Source organism: Sapajus apella, unplaced genomic scaffold (assembly GCF_009761245.1).
Source record: "Sapajus apella isolate SASKATOON/1434 unplaced genomic scaffold, GSC_monkey_1.0 scaffold3, whole genome shotgun sequence".
NCBI classification, from domain to species: Eukaryota; Metazoa; Chordata; class Mammalia; order Primates; family Cebidae; genus Sapajus; species Sapajus apella.
Genome location: NW_022436943.1, coordinates 49,050,080 through 49,067,786, shown reverse-complemented (window position 1 = coordinate 49,067,786; position 17,707 = coordinate 49,050,080).

Below are 17,707 nucleotides of genomic sequence, written 5' to 3'. Positions count from 1 at the left end.
ACAAAGGACTAATATCCAGAATCTGCAACAAACTCAAACAAATCAGTAAGAAAAAAAACAAACAATTCCATCAAAAAAGTAGACTAAGGGCATGAATGGATTATTCTCAAAAGAAGATATATAAATAGCCAACAAACGTGAAAAAATGCTCAACATCACTAATAATCAGGGAAATGCAAATCAAAACCACAATGCAATACCACCTTATTCCTGCAAGAATGACCATAGTCAAAAAATCAAAAAACAATAGATGTGGTGAACAGGGAACACTTCTACACTGTGGGTGAGAATGTAAACTAGTACAGCCTCTATGGAAAACAGTGTGGAGATTCCTTAAAGAACTAAAAGTAGAACTAGCATTTGATTCAGCAATCCCACTACTGGGTATCTACCCAGAGGAAAAGAAGTCATTAGATGAAAAATATACTTGCACACACGTTTATAGTAGCACAATTCACAATTGTAAAATTGTAGAACCAACCCAAATGCCCATCAGTCCACAAATGGATAAAGAAACTGTGGTGTATATATATGACGGAATACTACTCAGTCATAAAAAGGAACAAATTAACAGCATTTACAGTGACCTGGATGAGATTGGAGACTATTGTTTTAAGTGAAATTAAGAATGGAAAACCAAACATCGTATGTTCTCACTAATATATGGGAGCTAAGCTATGAGGACACAAAGGCATAAGAATGATACAATGGGCTGGGTGCAGTGGCTCATGCCTGTAATCCCAGCACTTTGGAAGTCCAAGGTGGGTGGATCACCTCAGGTCAAGAGTTTGAGACCAGCCTGACCGATATGATGAAACCCTGTCTCTACTAAAAATACAAAAAATTAGAACTCCCATTACTGTCAAAGATAAGACAAAGATACTCTTTAGTATCGGTCCTGCCAGTCAGCATGCAACTGGAGGGTCTAAATCCTCTTTTTCCATTTTTCAATAAAGAAAATGGAAAAAGAAAAAGGAAGGAGAATTCGAGGGTGTGAGTTTTTGGGGGTGGACAGAAGCTTGGGGAAAGTACCTATGGGTCCTACACCTGTAAAGGCAGAACATGCTTCCTCCATGGGCTGTCTGGTCAGCTCAGCCTGCTGTCACTTTGCTGTTCACCAAAAGTGAATTCCAACTGTAGCTCTGTTACTTTTAGATGTATGACCCTCTCTGAGCCTAAGTATCCTGAGTACATGGGAACAAAGCTACCTTGCAGGGTTGATATAAGGCTTAAATGAAGGTGGTGAGACTTAAATGGGATGGCAAAGCCTAGCCATTCTGAGCCCAAATTCTGGAGCCAAGCTAGTTGATTTCTGCCTCCATGATGCACTAGCTGTAGACCTGGAGCAATTTACTTTACCTCTCTGTGCCTCGGTTTCCTCATCTGTAAAACAAGGATAATACCACCTATCTCAAAGGGTTTCTATGAAGGTTAGAACAAGCTAATATTCACTAAATACTTAGAATGGTACTTGACAGAATAGTGCTATCTGAGCATTTGTTAACTTAAAAATTAATAAGAAACTGTTCCTTTGGAGGGGACTTCTGATTCAAAATTTGGTAAAAAATAAATAAATAAAAATAAAACACAGAATTTTTTGCATCATAATGCATTGAAGTCAGTTTTAATGAAAGAAAAGTTTGTTTTTACTGACAGACCTCTACTCCGAAGATTTGGAAACTCCAAAAATCTTCTTCTCTGCCTAACATGGTATGGACAGAAAGTTTCACATGAAAAGTAAAACCCTGAGGGTTTCCATGCCTGGCTGACAGTCAGAGGCTTTCCTTGCTCTGATGAATTTTTCCAACGTTATGAGCCTGAGTGAGGGGTGTGCATCTGTCAAGCCCCTGGCATGAAGAGGAGTTGAGTCATTCTCTTCCTGTTTCCGCAAGCTTCCCTCTGAAGGGATTAGGATTATTCCAGGCCTCAGGCTGTGGTCACATATCTCCCTGGCTTGCTGGAGATATGTGACCTGCAAAACTAATCTGCAGGCCTCCAGCTCACATCAGCTGATGTTGGCATTCTCTCATTTCTGCAAAATAAGAAGTACCAAGTGTGTGTCAGGCTCTCCGCTGCTAAGCGCCAGAAACACAGAGATGAGCTCATGGGGAAATGAGATTAACAAACAGAACATTCCAAGTACTGTTAGGTAGGCACACAAAGGAGGCAATTCAGCTTAATGGTGGTGGCGGCGGGGGGCAAGTATAGGACAATCACAGGGCACTGGCTATGTGCTAAGCACAACTCCATGCATCTCCATTTATGCACACATTCCCCCCTTTTATCCACTCTATGAGGTAGGTGCTTGTATTAGCTTGTTCTCGAATTACTATAAAGAAATGCCTGAGACTAGATAATTTTTTAAGAGGTTTAATTGGCTCACAGTTCAGCAGGCTGTACTGGAAGTATGATTCTGGTATCTGCCTGGCTTCCAGAAGTCTTCAGGAAACTCCGTCATAGCAGAAGGTGAAGGAGAGCAGGCAGAAGAGAGAAAGCAGGGAAGTGTTACACGCTTTTAAACAACCACATCTCACAAGCACTACCACGAGTGTGGCACTGAGGGGGAAATCGGCCCCCATCACCTCCCAGCAGGTCCCACCTCCAACGCTGGGAATTACAATTGAACATGAGATTTGGGCAGGGACACGGATCCAAACCATGTCAGTGGTATGCTCGCTATTTATAGTTGAAAAACATGAAGAACAGAGATATTAAATAACTTGCCTAAAGTTACACTGCAGGTAGGGAGGGAATCAGGGCAAATCCAGGCAGTGAGACCCCAGACCCCATGCTCTCTGTCATCACACTGCCACTTAGTTGGGGCTGAGTTGTCACTTGCCTGCTGGCCCATTGCATTTCACCTTTGTATCCCAGTAGAAAACAGCAGGATCTGCCTAGAAGGCCAGTGCTGTATTCCTGTCAAGAAAGAGGAGCTGGCCAGGCACGGTGGCTCACACCTGTAATTCCAGCATTTTGAGAGGCCAACGCGGGTGGATCACTTGATGCCAGGAGTTTCAGACAAGCCTGGCCAACATGTGAAACCCTGCCTGTACTAAAAATGCAAAAATTAGCCAGGCTTGGTGGTGAACACTTGTAATTCCAGCTACGAGGGAGACTGAAGCATGAGAATCACTTGAACTGGGGAGGTGGAGGTTGCAGTGAGCCAAGTTCACGTCAGTGCACTCCAGCCTGGGTGACAAAACAAGATTCTGTCTCAAAAAAAGAAAGAAAGAAAGAAATTAAGAAGAGCTAATCTTGCCCTTGGAGGGTTCTGTTGCTCCAGGTTATTGCTATACATGGGTGAAACTCCAAGGGACAGGCTTCAATGGTACAGGTGTGAGCAACATTCTAATTGGATCAGTTTCAGTCCAGTTCAGTGTATCAAGGCCCTGTATGATCATCTTATGCCTGACATCACATTCCATATTCACACCAACTCTGGAGATGGGTGTTCATGTCTTCATTTTGCAGATAGAGGAAGGAGAGGATTTAAGAAGCCACATGCTCTGCTTAACTCAAACAACAAATAAGGTAACTCTAAATCTCATGCCTTTTTCACTGTGCCCATTGGCCCTGGAATCATTAGACAAAAAAAATCCTAACAGCCAGATAATTCAGGGCTTCTATTGCATAAAAGAACCAAACACTGAGGACAAGGAATAATAAATAATAGCAATGATGCCAGGCTTGGTGGCTCACACCTTTAATCCCAGCAACTCAGGAGGCTGAGGCAGGAGAATCACTTAAGGCCAGGAGTTCCAGAGGAGTCTGGGAAATACAGCAAGACCTGGTCTCTGCATATATGTATCAGCATGGTGGCACACATCTGCAGCCCTAGCTACTCTGGAAGCTGAGGCAGAAGGATCACAAAATAATAATAACCAGTATAATCGTGGCAGCTAATGTTTACCAAGCTCTTACCATGTTGCAAGCACTATGCTAAGCATATTACTTCGTTTAATCCTCTTGATGTCACTGTGGCATAGATTCTTTTTTTTAATCCCTATTTTACAAATGAGGAAAATGAAGCTCAGACGATAAATAATTTGCCCAGTTTGTATATGGTGGTGCAGCAGAAATTCAAACCCAGGCAAGTTTCACTCCAGAGCCCATACTCTCAATTACTCCTGCCCGTGAAGCCAGAGATAAGACATCCAAACAGTCCCAGCTTCCGTATGACTGGATGCCCCTGAACAGCATACTTATCCTCTCTGAGATTTTAGTTCAATCACAAAGGTGAAACCCATAATACCTGCCTTCTGAAGTGGCAGTAAGGAGGAACTGAATCAAGATCACTGGGGTCCAGAGCTGGGCATTAGAGGTGCACAACCTACCCAGGTGATTCAAATAAGCAGTCAATGTTGGGCTCCATCCATTAGGCCCTTGTAGGTGGAAGGGCTTCTCATGTTTTAATGTGATGTAGATCACCTGGAATCTTTTTAAACCACAACTTCTGAGCAAGCTTGGACTACAGCCTGAGAGTCCGCATTTCTAACAAAGCCTTCTTCCTCCTCCAGCCCTCTCCTCCAAGCAGGTCATGGTGGTGATATGAACTTTCTTTTATGTCCCAAAGGATATGCCTCCCCCATGGAGAGTTTTAAACAGCAGAGTGTTATGCTCTGTTCTACTGTCTACAAGATTCTGGCTTCTCTGTAAAGAGTAAAGCTTTGGGGAACAGAGGGATGGCGGGCTACAGTAAAGTGGAGACCCCACTAACTCTCCTGGCCTGGAGACTACATGAAAAGACTCCAAAGACTTCTAGGCTCTCTTCCTAATTGAGATGTACACAGGAAGCCAAGCATGGTGCCTGGCATAGTGTCTGGCACAGGAGGCCAGCAGTTTATAGGGGTGATTGTCATTGTCAAAGCTGAGAGTGGGCAAAGGGTGGGTATGCCAAGGGCCAGAGGCAAGGTCCTTCCTGCTGCTTCCCACCTCATCCACCTCATCAGGAGGAAGCTTTCTTGGGGTGCTGGATAGAGTGTGCCCCCTCCCCAGCTGTGACTGGGCACAGTGGAGAATGGAACAGGAAGATGTAACTGGTCAAGCTGGAGAACAGAGCACACATTTTCCTGAATTCTGCAAGGCTACCTATACCCAGCTCTGAGCCTGGCACCATCTGGCTGGCCCTTCTGCAAGGCCTCATGCGCCTTTACCTGTCCACACCCTTCTTTTGGCTGCTGAGATGAGAGAGTTGGAAAGGAAAGATTTCACCTCCAAAGGAGGGGCTGAGAGTGTCTGACAAAAGACTCATCTCTCCAGGCTCTGTTTCCCTCTTGGCTGGGTGAGTCACACAGCTAGAAAATAACAATCATAGGTAAATAAGATAATAGGAATGACACGGTGACTCAGCGGACGTAGTACACATCAGCCAGGGCCCAGCAGCTCGCAGTAGGCAAGAGGCTGCTTTTGGAAAAGGAGGATGATTATAAATAAGAAACCCACTCAAGAAAGGGTTTCGTGTTTCTTTCTCCTCCTACTTGCAGCATTTCACAAGGTGCATTCCTCTCCCCCACCAGGAACTGCCTGACTCTGGCAGGTCCTGGCATTAGTCATAGGGGAGGGAGCCCTGGGGTTGGAATCAGGGCCCAGGGAAAGAGGGATGTGTGTGCAAACCTGCCTTGACGGTTGCAGAAATGCACCAACCTCCCCCATCACAGCCACCCATTCTGCCCCAGAGCAGTAAACTAGGCTGAGGGTTTTCTCCCTCAAACCTTTCATCAAAATGAATTTGGACCCTAGAGTATTTATGTATCAAGTAACAGGATGTCTAATATATCTGGGATATACATATATATCACCTGTCTCCCAGGGTGGTGTGCAGTGGTATGATCTCAGCTCGCTGCGGCCTTCGCATCCTGGATTTAAGCAATTCTCCTGCCTCAGCCTCCCGAGTAGCTGGGATTACATGTGCCCACCACCATACTTCGCTAATTTTTGCAGTTTTAGTAGAGATGGGTTTCACTATTTTGGCCAAGCTGGTCTTGAACTCCTGACAACGTGATCTGCCCACCTCAGCCTCCCAAAGTGCTGGAATTACAGGCATGAGCCACTGTGCCTGGCCTGGGCTATGTTTTAAAAACTCCATTCCCACCCTAAAATTGGGAGGTAATAGATGAAATTAGATTGGCAAAATGTTGATAGCTGTTGAAGCTGGCTGACAGGTGTGTGCGGTTCATTAAACCTCATATTCTCTCTACTTTTATGTGTTCTTAAATTTTCCTAATAAAATTTTTTTTTTGGAGATAGTCTTATTCTGTAACTCAGGCTGGAGTGCAGTGACACGATTTTGGCTCATCACAGCCTTGACCTTCCAAGCTGAAGTGACCCTCCCGCCTCAGCCCCCGAGTAGCTGGGACTCCAGGCACGTGCCAGCATGCCATGCTAATTTTTGTATTTTTGTTTTTGTAGAGATGGGGTTTTGCCATGTTGCCCAGGCTGGTCTCGAACTCCTGAGCTCAAGCAATCTGCCCACCTTGGCCTCCCAAGTGTTGTCACTTTGAAAAGCTCTTTTTCAGGCACCTCTCACCTCCCAGAGCAGCCAGACCTTGCCGGAAAGTTTGAACACCTCCCTTTCCCTCACGGGCCTCAGTGTCCACAAAGGTCTGGCCATCACCTGGTAAAACAGGGTGTCAGCTCCAGTGCTCTCTGAGCATCCCCAGCACCCCAAGCCTGTGTTTCTGTGGCAACCTTTGGTGGCATGTAGAGCACAGTGGGACAAGCAGGAATTCTGGAGCCACAGTACCTAGACTTGAATGAGGCCACCAGTTACATGACCTTGGACAGTTTCTTTCCTTTTTCTTTTCGAGACAGAGTCTCACTCTGTCATCCAGGCTGGGGTACAGTAGCACAATCTCAGCGCACTGCAACCTCAGCCTCACAGTTCAAGTGATCCTCCTGCCTCAGCCTCCAAAATAGCTGGGATTACAGGTGCCCGCCACCATGCCTGGCTGATTTTTGTATATTTTTAGTAGAGATGAGGTTTCACCATGTTGTCCAGGCTGGTCTCAAACTCCTGACCTCAAGTGATCTGCCTGCCTTGGCCTCCTCAAGCGCTGGAATTACAGGCATGAGCCATCATGCCCAGCTGACATTTCTCTAACATTTCTGAACCTCAATTTCCTGATCTGAAAAAATGGGGAAAATAATATCCACCTCAAAAAGTTATTACCAGGATGTAATGACTCTATATTTATAAAATATGTAAAACCGGGCTTGGCATATGGAGCTCCAGAAGTAATGTTAACTAAGGAAAAGGGAAAGACTTCAGAAGACAGGGACAGCCGGCCGATGCTCTAGGTCAGGACTGGCAAACTTTTCCTCTAGCATGCCAGATAGTAAATATTGTTGCCTCCATGGGTCATATAGTCTTTGTCATAACTACTCAACTCTGCCATGGTAACATAAAAGCCACAAAGAGATGACACATAAGCAAATGGGCATGGCTATGTTTCCAATAAAACTTTATTTTTAAAAAGAAGCAGTGGGCCAGATGTGTCTTGTCAGCTGTTTTGGCTGATCCCTGCTCTATGATACGACAGAAAGGAGCACTGGACCAGGAGCCAGGAGATCTGGGGAAGAGGAGTTCCCTCAGGTGAGTCACTCATGTGTAATGCTTTCTATACCCCACATCTTCTTTGAACCTCACAGCAACTCCGAGACCTGTTAGTATTATGATTCCATCTTCTAATAAGAGCTAGCAATCATTCAGTGCTCACAAAGAACTAGACGATATACTATATGGCACAAGAGAATTGTCTTTTAACTTTCTGAAGGGCCCTATGAAATAAGTACTATTGTTATCTATATTTTACAGATGACAATCTTAGACCCAGAGAGGTTAAGTAACTTGCCCATGGTCACACAAGTGGTAACTCTGTCATTCAATAGCAGACAATCCAACTTGAGAACCAAGCCTTGAACACGAATTCTGGGTTCCTATTGGGATAAGACATGGCCTTATAAATACATTCTCACAGAATTGAGTTCTGGAGGAGAAGCAGGCATTAGCCAGGTGATAAAGACTGTGGGTAAGGGAGAATAGGGAGGAGCATGCCAGGCACAAGCGATGCCTCAATTAGAGGTATTGAAGTATCACTTTCAGGTTAAATGAGGGGAAGAGGAGTAAGAGACTGGGTAAGACTACAGTGAGAAAGCTAGAGGCCATGCAGCAATGTGGAAAGGCACATGAGAAAGGACCTGGATTTTTTTTATAGTTTTTTTTTTTTTATTATTATACTTTAAGTTCTGGGAGACATGCAGAACGTGGAGGTTTGTTACACAGGTATACACATGCCATGGTGGTTTGCTGCACCCATCAACCCATCATCTACATTAGACATTTCTCCTAATGCTATCCCTCCCCTGACCCACCACCCCGACAGGCCCCAGTGTGTGATGTTCCCCTCCCTGTGTCCATGTGTTCTCATTGTTCAGCTCCCACTTATAAGCGAGAATATGCAGTGTTAGGTTTTCTGTTTCTATGTTAGTTAGCTAAGAATTATGGTTTCTAGCTTCATCCATGTCCCTGCAAAGGACATTAACTCATCCTCTTTTATGGCTGCATAGTAGTATTCCATGGTGTATATGGTGAAAATGTGGTGTATGTGCCACATTTTCTTTATTCAGTCTATCATTGATGGGCATTTGGGTTGGTTCCAAGTCTTTGCTATTGTGAATAGTGCTGCAATAAACATACATGTGCATGTGTCTTTAGAGTAGAATGATTTATAATCCTTTGGATATATACACAGTAATGGGATTGCTGGGTCAAATGGTATTTCTGGTCCTAGATCCTTGAGGAATCGCCACGCTGTCTTCCAGAATGGTTGAACTAATTTACACTCCCACCAATAGTGTAAAAGCTTTCCCATTTCTCCACATCATCCCCAGCATCTGTTGTTTCCTGACTTTTTAATGATAACCATTCTAACTGGCATGAGATGATATCCCATTGTGGTTTTAATTTGATTTCTCTAATTACCAGTGATGATGAGCTTTTTTTCATATGTTTGTTGGCTGCATAAATGTCTTCTTTTGAGAAGTGTCTGTTCATATCCTTTGCCCACTTTTTGATGGGGTTGTTTTTTTCTTGTAAATTTGTTTAAGTTCCTTGTAGATTCTGGATATTATCTCTTTGTCAGATGGATAGATTGCAAACATTTTCTCTCATTTTGTAGGTTGCCTATTCATTCTGATGATAGTTTCTTTTGCTGTGCAGAAGCTCTTTAATTCTATCCCATTTGTCAGTTTGGGCTTTGGTTGCCATTGCTTTTGGCATTTTAGTCATGAAGTCTTTGCCCATGCCTATGTCCTGAATGGTATTGCCTAGGTTTTCTTGTAGGGTTTTTATGGTTTTAGGTCTTACATCTAAGTCTTTAATCCACCTTGAGTTAATTTTTATATAAGGCATAAGGAAGGGATCCAGTTTCAGCTTTCTGCATATGGCTAGCCAGTTTTCTCAACACCAATTTATTAAATAGGGAATCCTTTCCCCATTGCTTGTTTTTGTCAGGTTTGTCAAAGGTCAGATGGTTGTAGATGTGTGACATTATTTCTGAGGCCTCTGTTCTGTTTCATTGGTCTATATATCTGTTTTGGTACCAGTACCATGCTATTTTGGTTACTGTAGCATTGTAGTATGGTTTGAAGTCAGGTAGCGTGATGCCTCCAGCTTTGCTCTTTTTGCTTAGGATTGTCTTGGCTATATGGGCTCTTTTTTGGTTTCATATGAAACTTAAAATAGTTTATTCTAATTCTGTGAAGAAAGTCAAGGTAGCTTGATGGGGATAGCACTGAATCTATAAATTTCTTTGGGCAGTATGGCCATTTTCATGATATTGATTCTTCCTATGTATGAGCATGGAATATTTTTCCATTTGTTTGTGTCCTCTCTTATTTCTTAAGCAGTGGTTTGTAGTTCTCCTTGAAGAGGTCCTTCACATCCCTTGTAAGTTGTATTTCTAGGTATTTTATTCTCTTTGAAGCAATTGTGAATAGAAGTTCACTTATGATTTGGCCCTCTGTTTGTTATTGGTATACAGAAATGCTTATGATTTTTGCACATTGATTTTGCACCTTGAGACTGCTGAAGTTTCTTGTCATCTTAAGGAGATTTGGGGCTGAGACAATGGGGTTTTCTAAATATACAATCATATCATCTGCAAACAGAGACAATTTGACTTCCTCTTTTCCTATTTGAATACCCTTTATTTCTTTCTCTTGACTGATTGCCTTGGACAGAACTTCCAATACTATGCTGAATAGGAGTGGTGAGAGAGGGCATCCTTGTCTTGTGCTGGCTTTCAAAGGGAATGCTTCCAGCTTTTGCCCATTCGGTATGATATTGGCTGTGGGTTTGTCATAAATAGCTCTTATTATTTTGAGATACATTCCATGAATACCTAGTTTATTGAGAGTTTTTTAGCATGAAGGGGTGTTGAATTTTATCAAAGGCCGTTTCTGCATCTATTGAGATAATCATGTGGTTTTTGTCATTGGTTCTGTTTATGTGATAAATTAAGTTTATTGATTTGCATATGTTGAACCAGCCTTGCATCCCAGAGATGAAGTCAACTTGATGGTAGTGAATAAGCTTTTTTAATGTGCTGCTGGATTCAGCTTGCCAGTATTTTACTGAGAATTTTTGCATTGATGTTCATCAAGGATATTGGCATTGATGTTCATCAAGGATATTGGCCTGAAATTTTCTTTTTTTGTTGTGTCTCTGCCAGGTTTTGGTATCAGGATGATGCTGGCTTCATAAAATGAGTTAGGGAGGAGTCCCTCTTTTTCTTTTCTTGGAATAGTTTCAGAAGGAATGGCACCAGCTCCTCTTTGTACCTCTGGTAGAATTCAGCTGTGAATCCCTCTGGTCCTGGGCTTTTTTTGGTTGGTAGGCTATTAATTACTGCCTCAATTTCAGAACTTGCTATTGGTCTATTCAGGGATTTGATTTCTTCCTGGTTTAGTTAGTCTTGGGAAGGTGTATGTGTCCAGGAATTTATCCATTTCTTCTAAATTTTCTAGTTTATTTGTGTAGAGGTGTTTATAATATTCTCTGATAGTTTGTATTTCTGTGGGATCAGTAATGATCTCCCCTTTATCATTTTTTATTATGTCTATTTGATTCTCTATTGTCTCCCTCATTAGTCTGGCTAATGGTCTATTTTGTTAATCTTTTCAAAAAAAAAAAAAACACCTCCTGGATTCATCATTTTTTGAAGAGTTTTTTATGTCTCTATCTCATTCAGTTCTGATCTAATCTTAGTTACTTCTTGTCTTCTGCTTGCTTTTGAATTTGTTCGCTCTTGCTTCTATAGTTACTTTAACTGAGATGTTGGGGTGTCAATTTTAGATCTTTCTTGCTTTCTCCTGAGGGCATTTAGTGCTACAAATTTCCCTCTAAACACTGCTTTAGCTGTGTCCCAGGGATTCTGGTACATTTTATCTTTGTTCTCATTAGTTTTAAAGAACTTATTTATTTCTGCCTTAATTTCATTATTTACCCAGTAGTCATTCAGGAGCAGGTTGTTCAATTTCCATGTAGTTGTGCAGCTTTGAGTGAGTTTCTTAATTCTGAGTTCTAATTTGAATGCACTGTGGTCTGAGAGACTGTTACGATTTCCATTCTTTTGCATTTGCTGAGGAGTGTATTACTTCCAATTATGTGGTCAGTTTTAGAATAAGTGTGATGGATGTGGTGCTGAGAAGAATGTATATTCTGTTGATTTGACGTGGAGAGGTCTATAGATGTCTATTAGGTCTGCTTGGCTCAGAGCTGAGTTCATGTCCTGAGTATCCTTGTTAATTTTCCATCTTATTGATCTAATATGGACAGTAGGGTATCAAAGTCTCCCACTATTACGGTATAGGAGTCTAAGACTTTTTTAGGTCTCTAAGAACTTGCTTTATGAATCTGGGTGCTCCTGTATTGGGTGCATATATATTTAGGATAGTTAGCTCTTCTTGTGCATTGATCCCTTTACTATTATGTAATGCCCTTATTTGTCTCTTTTGATCTTTGTTGGCTTAAAATCTGCTTTATCAGAGACTAGGGTTGCAACCCCTGCTTTTTTTTTTTTTTTTTTTTTTCTCTCTCCATTTGCTTGGTAAATCTTCCTCCATCCCTTTATTTTGAGCCTATGTGTGTCTTTGCACATGAGATGGGTCTCCTGAATACAGCACACTGGTGGCTCTTGACTCTTTATCCAATTTGCCACTCTGTCTTTTAATTGGGGCATTTATCCCATTTACACTTAAGGTTAATACTGTTATGTGTTAATTTGATCCTGTCATTATATTGCAAGCTGGTTATTTTGCCCATGGTTTCTTTATAGTGTCAATGGTCTTTACAATTTGGTATGTTTTTGCAGTGGCTGATGCCAGTTTTTCCTTTCCATATTTAGTGTTTTCTTCAAGAACTCTTGTAAGGCAGGCCTGGTGGTGCCAAAATCCCTCCACATTTGCTTGTCTGTAATGGATCTTATTTCTCCTTCGCTTATGAAACTTAATTTGGCTGGCTATGAAATTCTGGGTTGAAAACTCTTAAGAATGTTGAATATTGGCTCCCACTGTCATATGGCTTGTGTGGTTTCTGCAGAGAGATGCACTGTTAGTCTGACGGGCTTCCCTTTGTGGGTAACCAGACCTTTCTCTCTGGCTGCTGTTAACATTTATTCCTTCACTTCAACTTTGGTGAATCTGATGATTATGTGTCTTGGGGTTGCTCTTCTCAAGGAGTATCTTTGTGGTGAATAAGCTGGATTTTATACCAATACCATGGAGAGCTACTGAGGAGCCCAGTTCATGACTGGGCTAGTACTCACCAGATATATTCATCCACCACTCTGCACTCCCATGACTCTGCTGGAAACTGATTACCAGGTCCCTTGCAGTTATATTGGGACCAGGTGTTCCAGTTCTGATGGATTATGAGTGCCAGTGACATTCACCACATCCAGGCTGAGGCAACTTGAAGCTGATATGCCTCTTCCCCACATCTCTTCCCCTGCCACAGTGGCCCCAGAGGCTACGTGTTCCACGTGATGTCACTACAAAATTAAACAGAACTCAATCTTCACTGCACTTTAGCATTACGAGAGGTAAACTATTATTGTGTGAAACTGCTGAAATGCTTGTGGCTTGTTACTGCACCACAGCTTAGCCTAGCCCAACTAATACATAATTAGTAGCCCTTGGGGCCGTAAAGAATAAAGTTGTCTCTCTTTTCCGTATCAACTCCAAGTTATGCAAACTTTTTGGTTTGTCTTTGTTTTTGTTTTCATAGACCATGTCAAATTCCCTCACTATGCCAACTGACATCCGCTTAACACCTTCCAGTTTGTGTAGGCCCTTCTCTAAGTCACTGCCTAAAACTCATCATGATCTCCCAGATGAGCCAAACTTGCAGCAGAAGGGCACTGACCCCCTTCCAGTTCCACTTTCAGGAATACACCACAGGACCACATTAGGTATGCTTGGAGGCAGGAGGTCAGATTGTACTGATGATGCAGAGTTTCCTGTGAATCAGATTCTAAGTGTGTATCACAGGTGCCTCTGCTAAGCCCATCTTCTTGTACAGTTTTTGTATAACTGACTTTTAATGGAGACCAAGATGCCTTGTTACATTTCCTCCTAGGCCACCACGTCAGCCTCAGGACAGCTACCACCAGCTAACGAGAACAAGACAAACTTGGAGGGACAGTAAGAAATTGCTGCAAAGTGACATCGTTTGGTGTTTTTTTTTTTTTTTGCTTTTGACAGTCCCAGGCTTTAGGGGGTGGGGGACGTGCGGAGAAGGGAAGGTTCCATGTGAGCTATACTTACAGTGACTGTTTCTTCCAAGCTGAAAATCAAGATACATATCAGATCAAAATGTTATGCCATTTATGAGAGGGAGGGATTCATTTGGATGCTGACATTAGAGAACTATAGGAGTATTGAGGGGTCCTTTGGGTCAAGAAGAAAGAATTATTGGCCACTGTGGTTGCCAGGGCAATCTGGAGGATGTGATTATGGCAGAGCCTGTTGTCTGGAGGCCTCGGAGAAGGAGGGGCTCTAAACTGCCACCATGAACATTGAAAGAGAGATGAAAGATCCAGTAGAGTGCTATTCATGGGGAGAAAGCAAGGAAATCGGGCTTTAGGGCTAAGAAAGCCTGCATTCAAATCCTGGCTCTGCCATTTCTCTATCCTACAAACCTTAGGCATGTCCCTAAACTTCTCTAAGCTATAGTTTCTTCCATTGAATCTTATTTAAATGGCAGCATGAACCTTGAGGGGCTGCTGTGAAAGGTAAATGGTGAAGGTCTGTAGATACCATGCTCTTAGAAAGTGTTGGAGCTGGGAGTGCCATTGCTTGCCCATTCTTCTTTCACTAGGTACCAAGTACTTCTCCCACTAGGTACTTAACTCCCAATAGAAAATGGATAAAAGGAACTGTTTATAAAGAGAAAAATATTCGCTTTAATAGAAATGTTTTATAATCATCTTTGGAACTGGAAATTGCCTCGGGACAATGGTACATATTCTATATTAGAATCACTGGGGAGCTTTAAAAAAAAATCCTAATGCCTCGGCCCACCTGCATGGACTGTATTTCATGTGGTCTGGGAGATTATAGTGTGCAACTGGCCTTGAGGACCTCAAGCCCCAGCACCTCCTACCTCCAGAGGGAGCCCACCCACATAGCCGGCACAAGTCAAGGTGCCGGAGACTGAGCAGCCTCCCACCCCACGAGTATCCTGGCTTGATGTTCCTGCCTGGAAGGCCAAGCATCTTGGCCACCTGCCATGGGACATTCCATCCTTCCCTTGAGAAAAACAGGGAATGGACCAACTCTATCTAAGAGAACATGGAACCCAAGGCAGGTGCTCCTGCTTTCCCAAGAGATAATTCATGGATGTTACAACAAAGAGAAGGAAATGAAAGATAAAACTTCTTCAAAGTCTTTCTATCTGGCTGTAAATCATGAGACCTTTTCCACATTTGCTACTTTGTAATAAATCTATCAGACGTTAGAGGAGACCAGCTCCCAGAGCCCTAAATGAGAAGAAGTAATAGCAATTGAATGTCACTGTTGCCAATTAACTCAAGTGTGAAACAAGGGGGCAGGTCGCCTTGTACCCAGGCAAGCAGTGACCAGCTTATGTTCCAGGAACTGAACCATGAAGGGACCTCTCTGTCTTCCTCCAGTAAGGGTGGGAGTGGGCAGGAATGGAAGAAAAGGGGAAGGATCTTCACTGTTCAGAATTGTTTGACACTATCCTAGGAAAGAAATTCCTCCAGCAGAGAGATGTGAAGGCAATGTCAGTAACATCTGATTGTATTTCAGTGTTATCTTGAGTAGACAATAAAAAAAGTCGTGTTGGAAAATTTATTTGCTGGTGTTCCTGGATTTCTAAACCTTTCACAACCTACCTGATTACAATTTTTTTTTGTTTTAGTTAATTAAGAGGCTGGCAAAAAAAAAAAAAAAAATGAATCACTTCTGTTCTTTGGCCAAAAATTTTCTTATGACATCATCAGGGAGAGAGAGGGCATTAAATCATGAAAAGTGAAAGTGCAAGGAACCAGGTCAGATTCCAGGCGGATCCAGAAGGAAGAAGGAGACATGAAGGCTTAAAATATTAATTCTGCTTAATAGACCAAGGTGAACCAGAGATCATCAGTCCTTCCAGCCTGCACAGTTCACCAACATTTCTGCTCTTCCCATGAGGAAAGATGATGAGTACAGTGGTAGAGCGAGAGAGAAGGCCTGACCCTAGCACTTCCCATAGAGGACAAATATGCAGATGTGATTTCACACCTCTGAGAGCCAAGGAAGGAAAGTGAGGTGCATGTGTGGAATATTCCAGAAATCACACCAGCCCCATAAATCCAAGTGTGAACCCTTATCTCCTTGTCATTCTTCCTCTGCTCCCTTGATATTTATTTATGCAACCAGCATTGATATATCCCAGGCACACAGAACCAGAAATTGGCAGAAATAGGAACTGACTTCGCTAGGGCTTAAACAATATCTCAGACATCATGGTGACATCCTTCTCAGACATCATGGTGACATCCTATCAACAGAAAACCAGGGCCGGCTGCAGAGAAACAAGCCTGTTCTCTCTTTCAAATCACCCTCTTTAGGCTTCAGGTAATCAGGGTTTTCACCCCAGAATGCACATTCCCAGCTTGTGCTGTGACTTGTGAGCAAATCACCGACTTCTCTGTGCCTCAGTTTCCTTGGCAATTCAGATAAGAGTGGTTGCTCTGCCTGCTGTCAGAATCAAGTGTGTGTCAAAGCAGTACAGTGACCTATGAGGCCACGCATGCAGATTGGGTCTCTAGAGAATGGCAGGGAGGTGAGGAAATGGGCATCTATCCTGCATCCCACCCAAATGGCAGTGAGGAGGAAGAGGAGGAGGAAGAACAGAAGGCAGCTGCTGCTGCTGCTGCTGGTAATGACAAGGACAACCACAGCCATGACAACGACCCTTGTAATCTCATGGTACAGATTCTACACATGGGCTGAGCAGCAACCAAGTAGAAAAGGGAAAGACTGATTGGCAGACGGCTGTTTTCTATTCTCCCTAGGAGTGTACCATGGTTTAAGGCATAATCCCAGGCAAGTAGACTCATAGTATTTGTTTCTTGAAAATCACCTTCAACATTTTCTTTTTGTTCACATTAAGGGAATGTTGCATAGAAGATATCAAAGAAATTATCAGATTAGAATGGGTGGCAACAACTGTTGTGATAGCCAAGACTCTACACACTAGTGCCTATATTCCATCTCTCCCGGAGCACTCGGCAAGCCAATGCAGACAGGACCTTGCTCATGCACCCAACGCTCTCTCTGGGACCATGGGAAAAGCGAGGCTTCCCTCCCTCAGGGATGCTCTCTCAAGGTGTTGCGGCAATCTTCCTGAGCCAGAAACCAGAGGGAGGAGGAGAGCAGCTAATGTTTATTGAGTCTTAACTAGGTACTTTACTTAATCCTCCAATTATCCTATGCAATAAAAAACATTGCCCCCATTTTATAGATGAGGCAACTCAAGGTCTCAGAGATAAAGTGACTTATCCAAGATCAAAGGACTAATGAGCAATGGAAGCCAGAGTGTGAAGGGAGGCCTGGCTCAAAAAACCATATGCTGAGTGCTGTGGGAAGTGCAGAGGCAAATATTCCAGAATAAATGTGCCCTTTAAGGAGCTTTCAGTCCAGTCGGTGAGATGAACCAGTACAAATACCATAAAATACAAACTAAAATGTGGTCAATGGTAACGTACAAGTAATGAACTCCAGGTGCCCAGAGGAATAAGGCATTTGACCCTGGGATCCGAGGTCTTCAAAGAACAGATGGCATTCAAATGGACTCACGAAAAATGGTGCCATAGTAGGAGGAGGAGAGGGAGGGGAAATAAAGGAAGAACAAAGAAAGGTCAGCCCTGGCAGAGAGCTAGGAGTCTAAGAACACCTGACAGGTTGCCAAGTCAGGAGGGCGGGGACCACGTCACCTCCTGGCTTAGGGTTTCATTTCTTTCAGGATAAAATGCAGATCTCTTAACAAGGCTCACCAGGGCATTCAGGAACTGGGCTTCTTCCCAAGCCATAAATTGCCACAGTTGTGTCAGTTCCGAACTCCTCATGCTGTCTCTCACATCTAAGTCCTTCTTGCTGGGACGCTCAGGCCAGGTTTTCCACTCCTCACTCCCACCCCTGA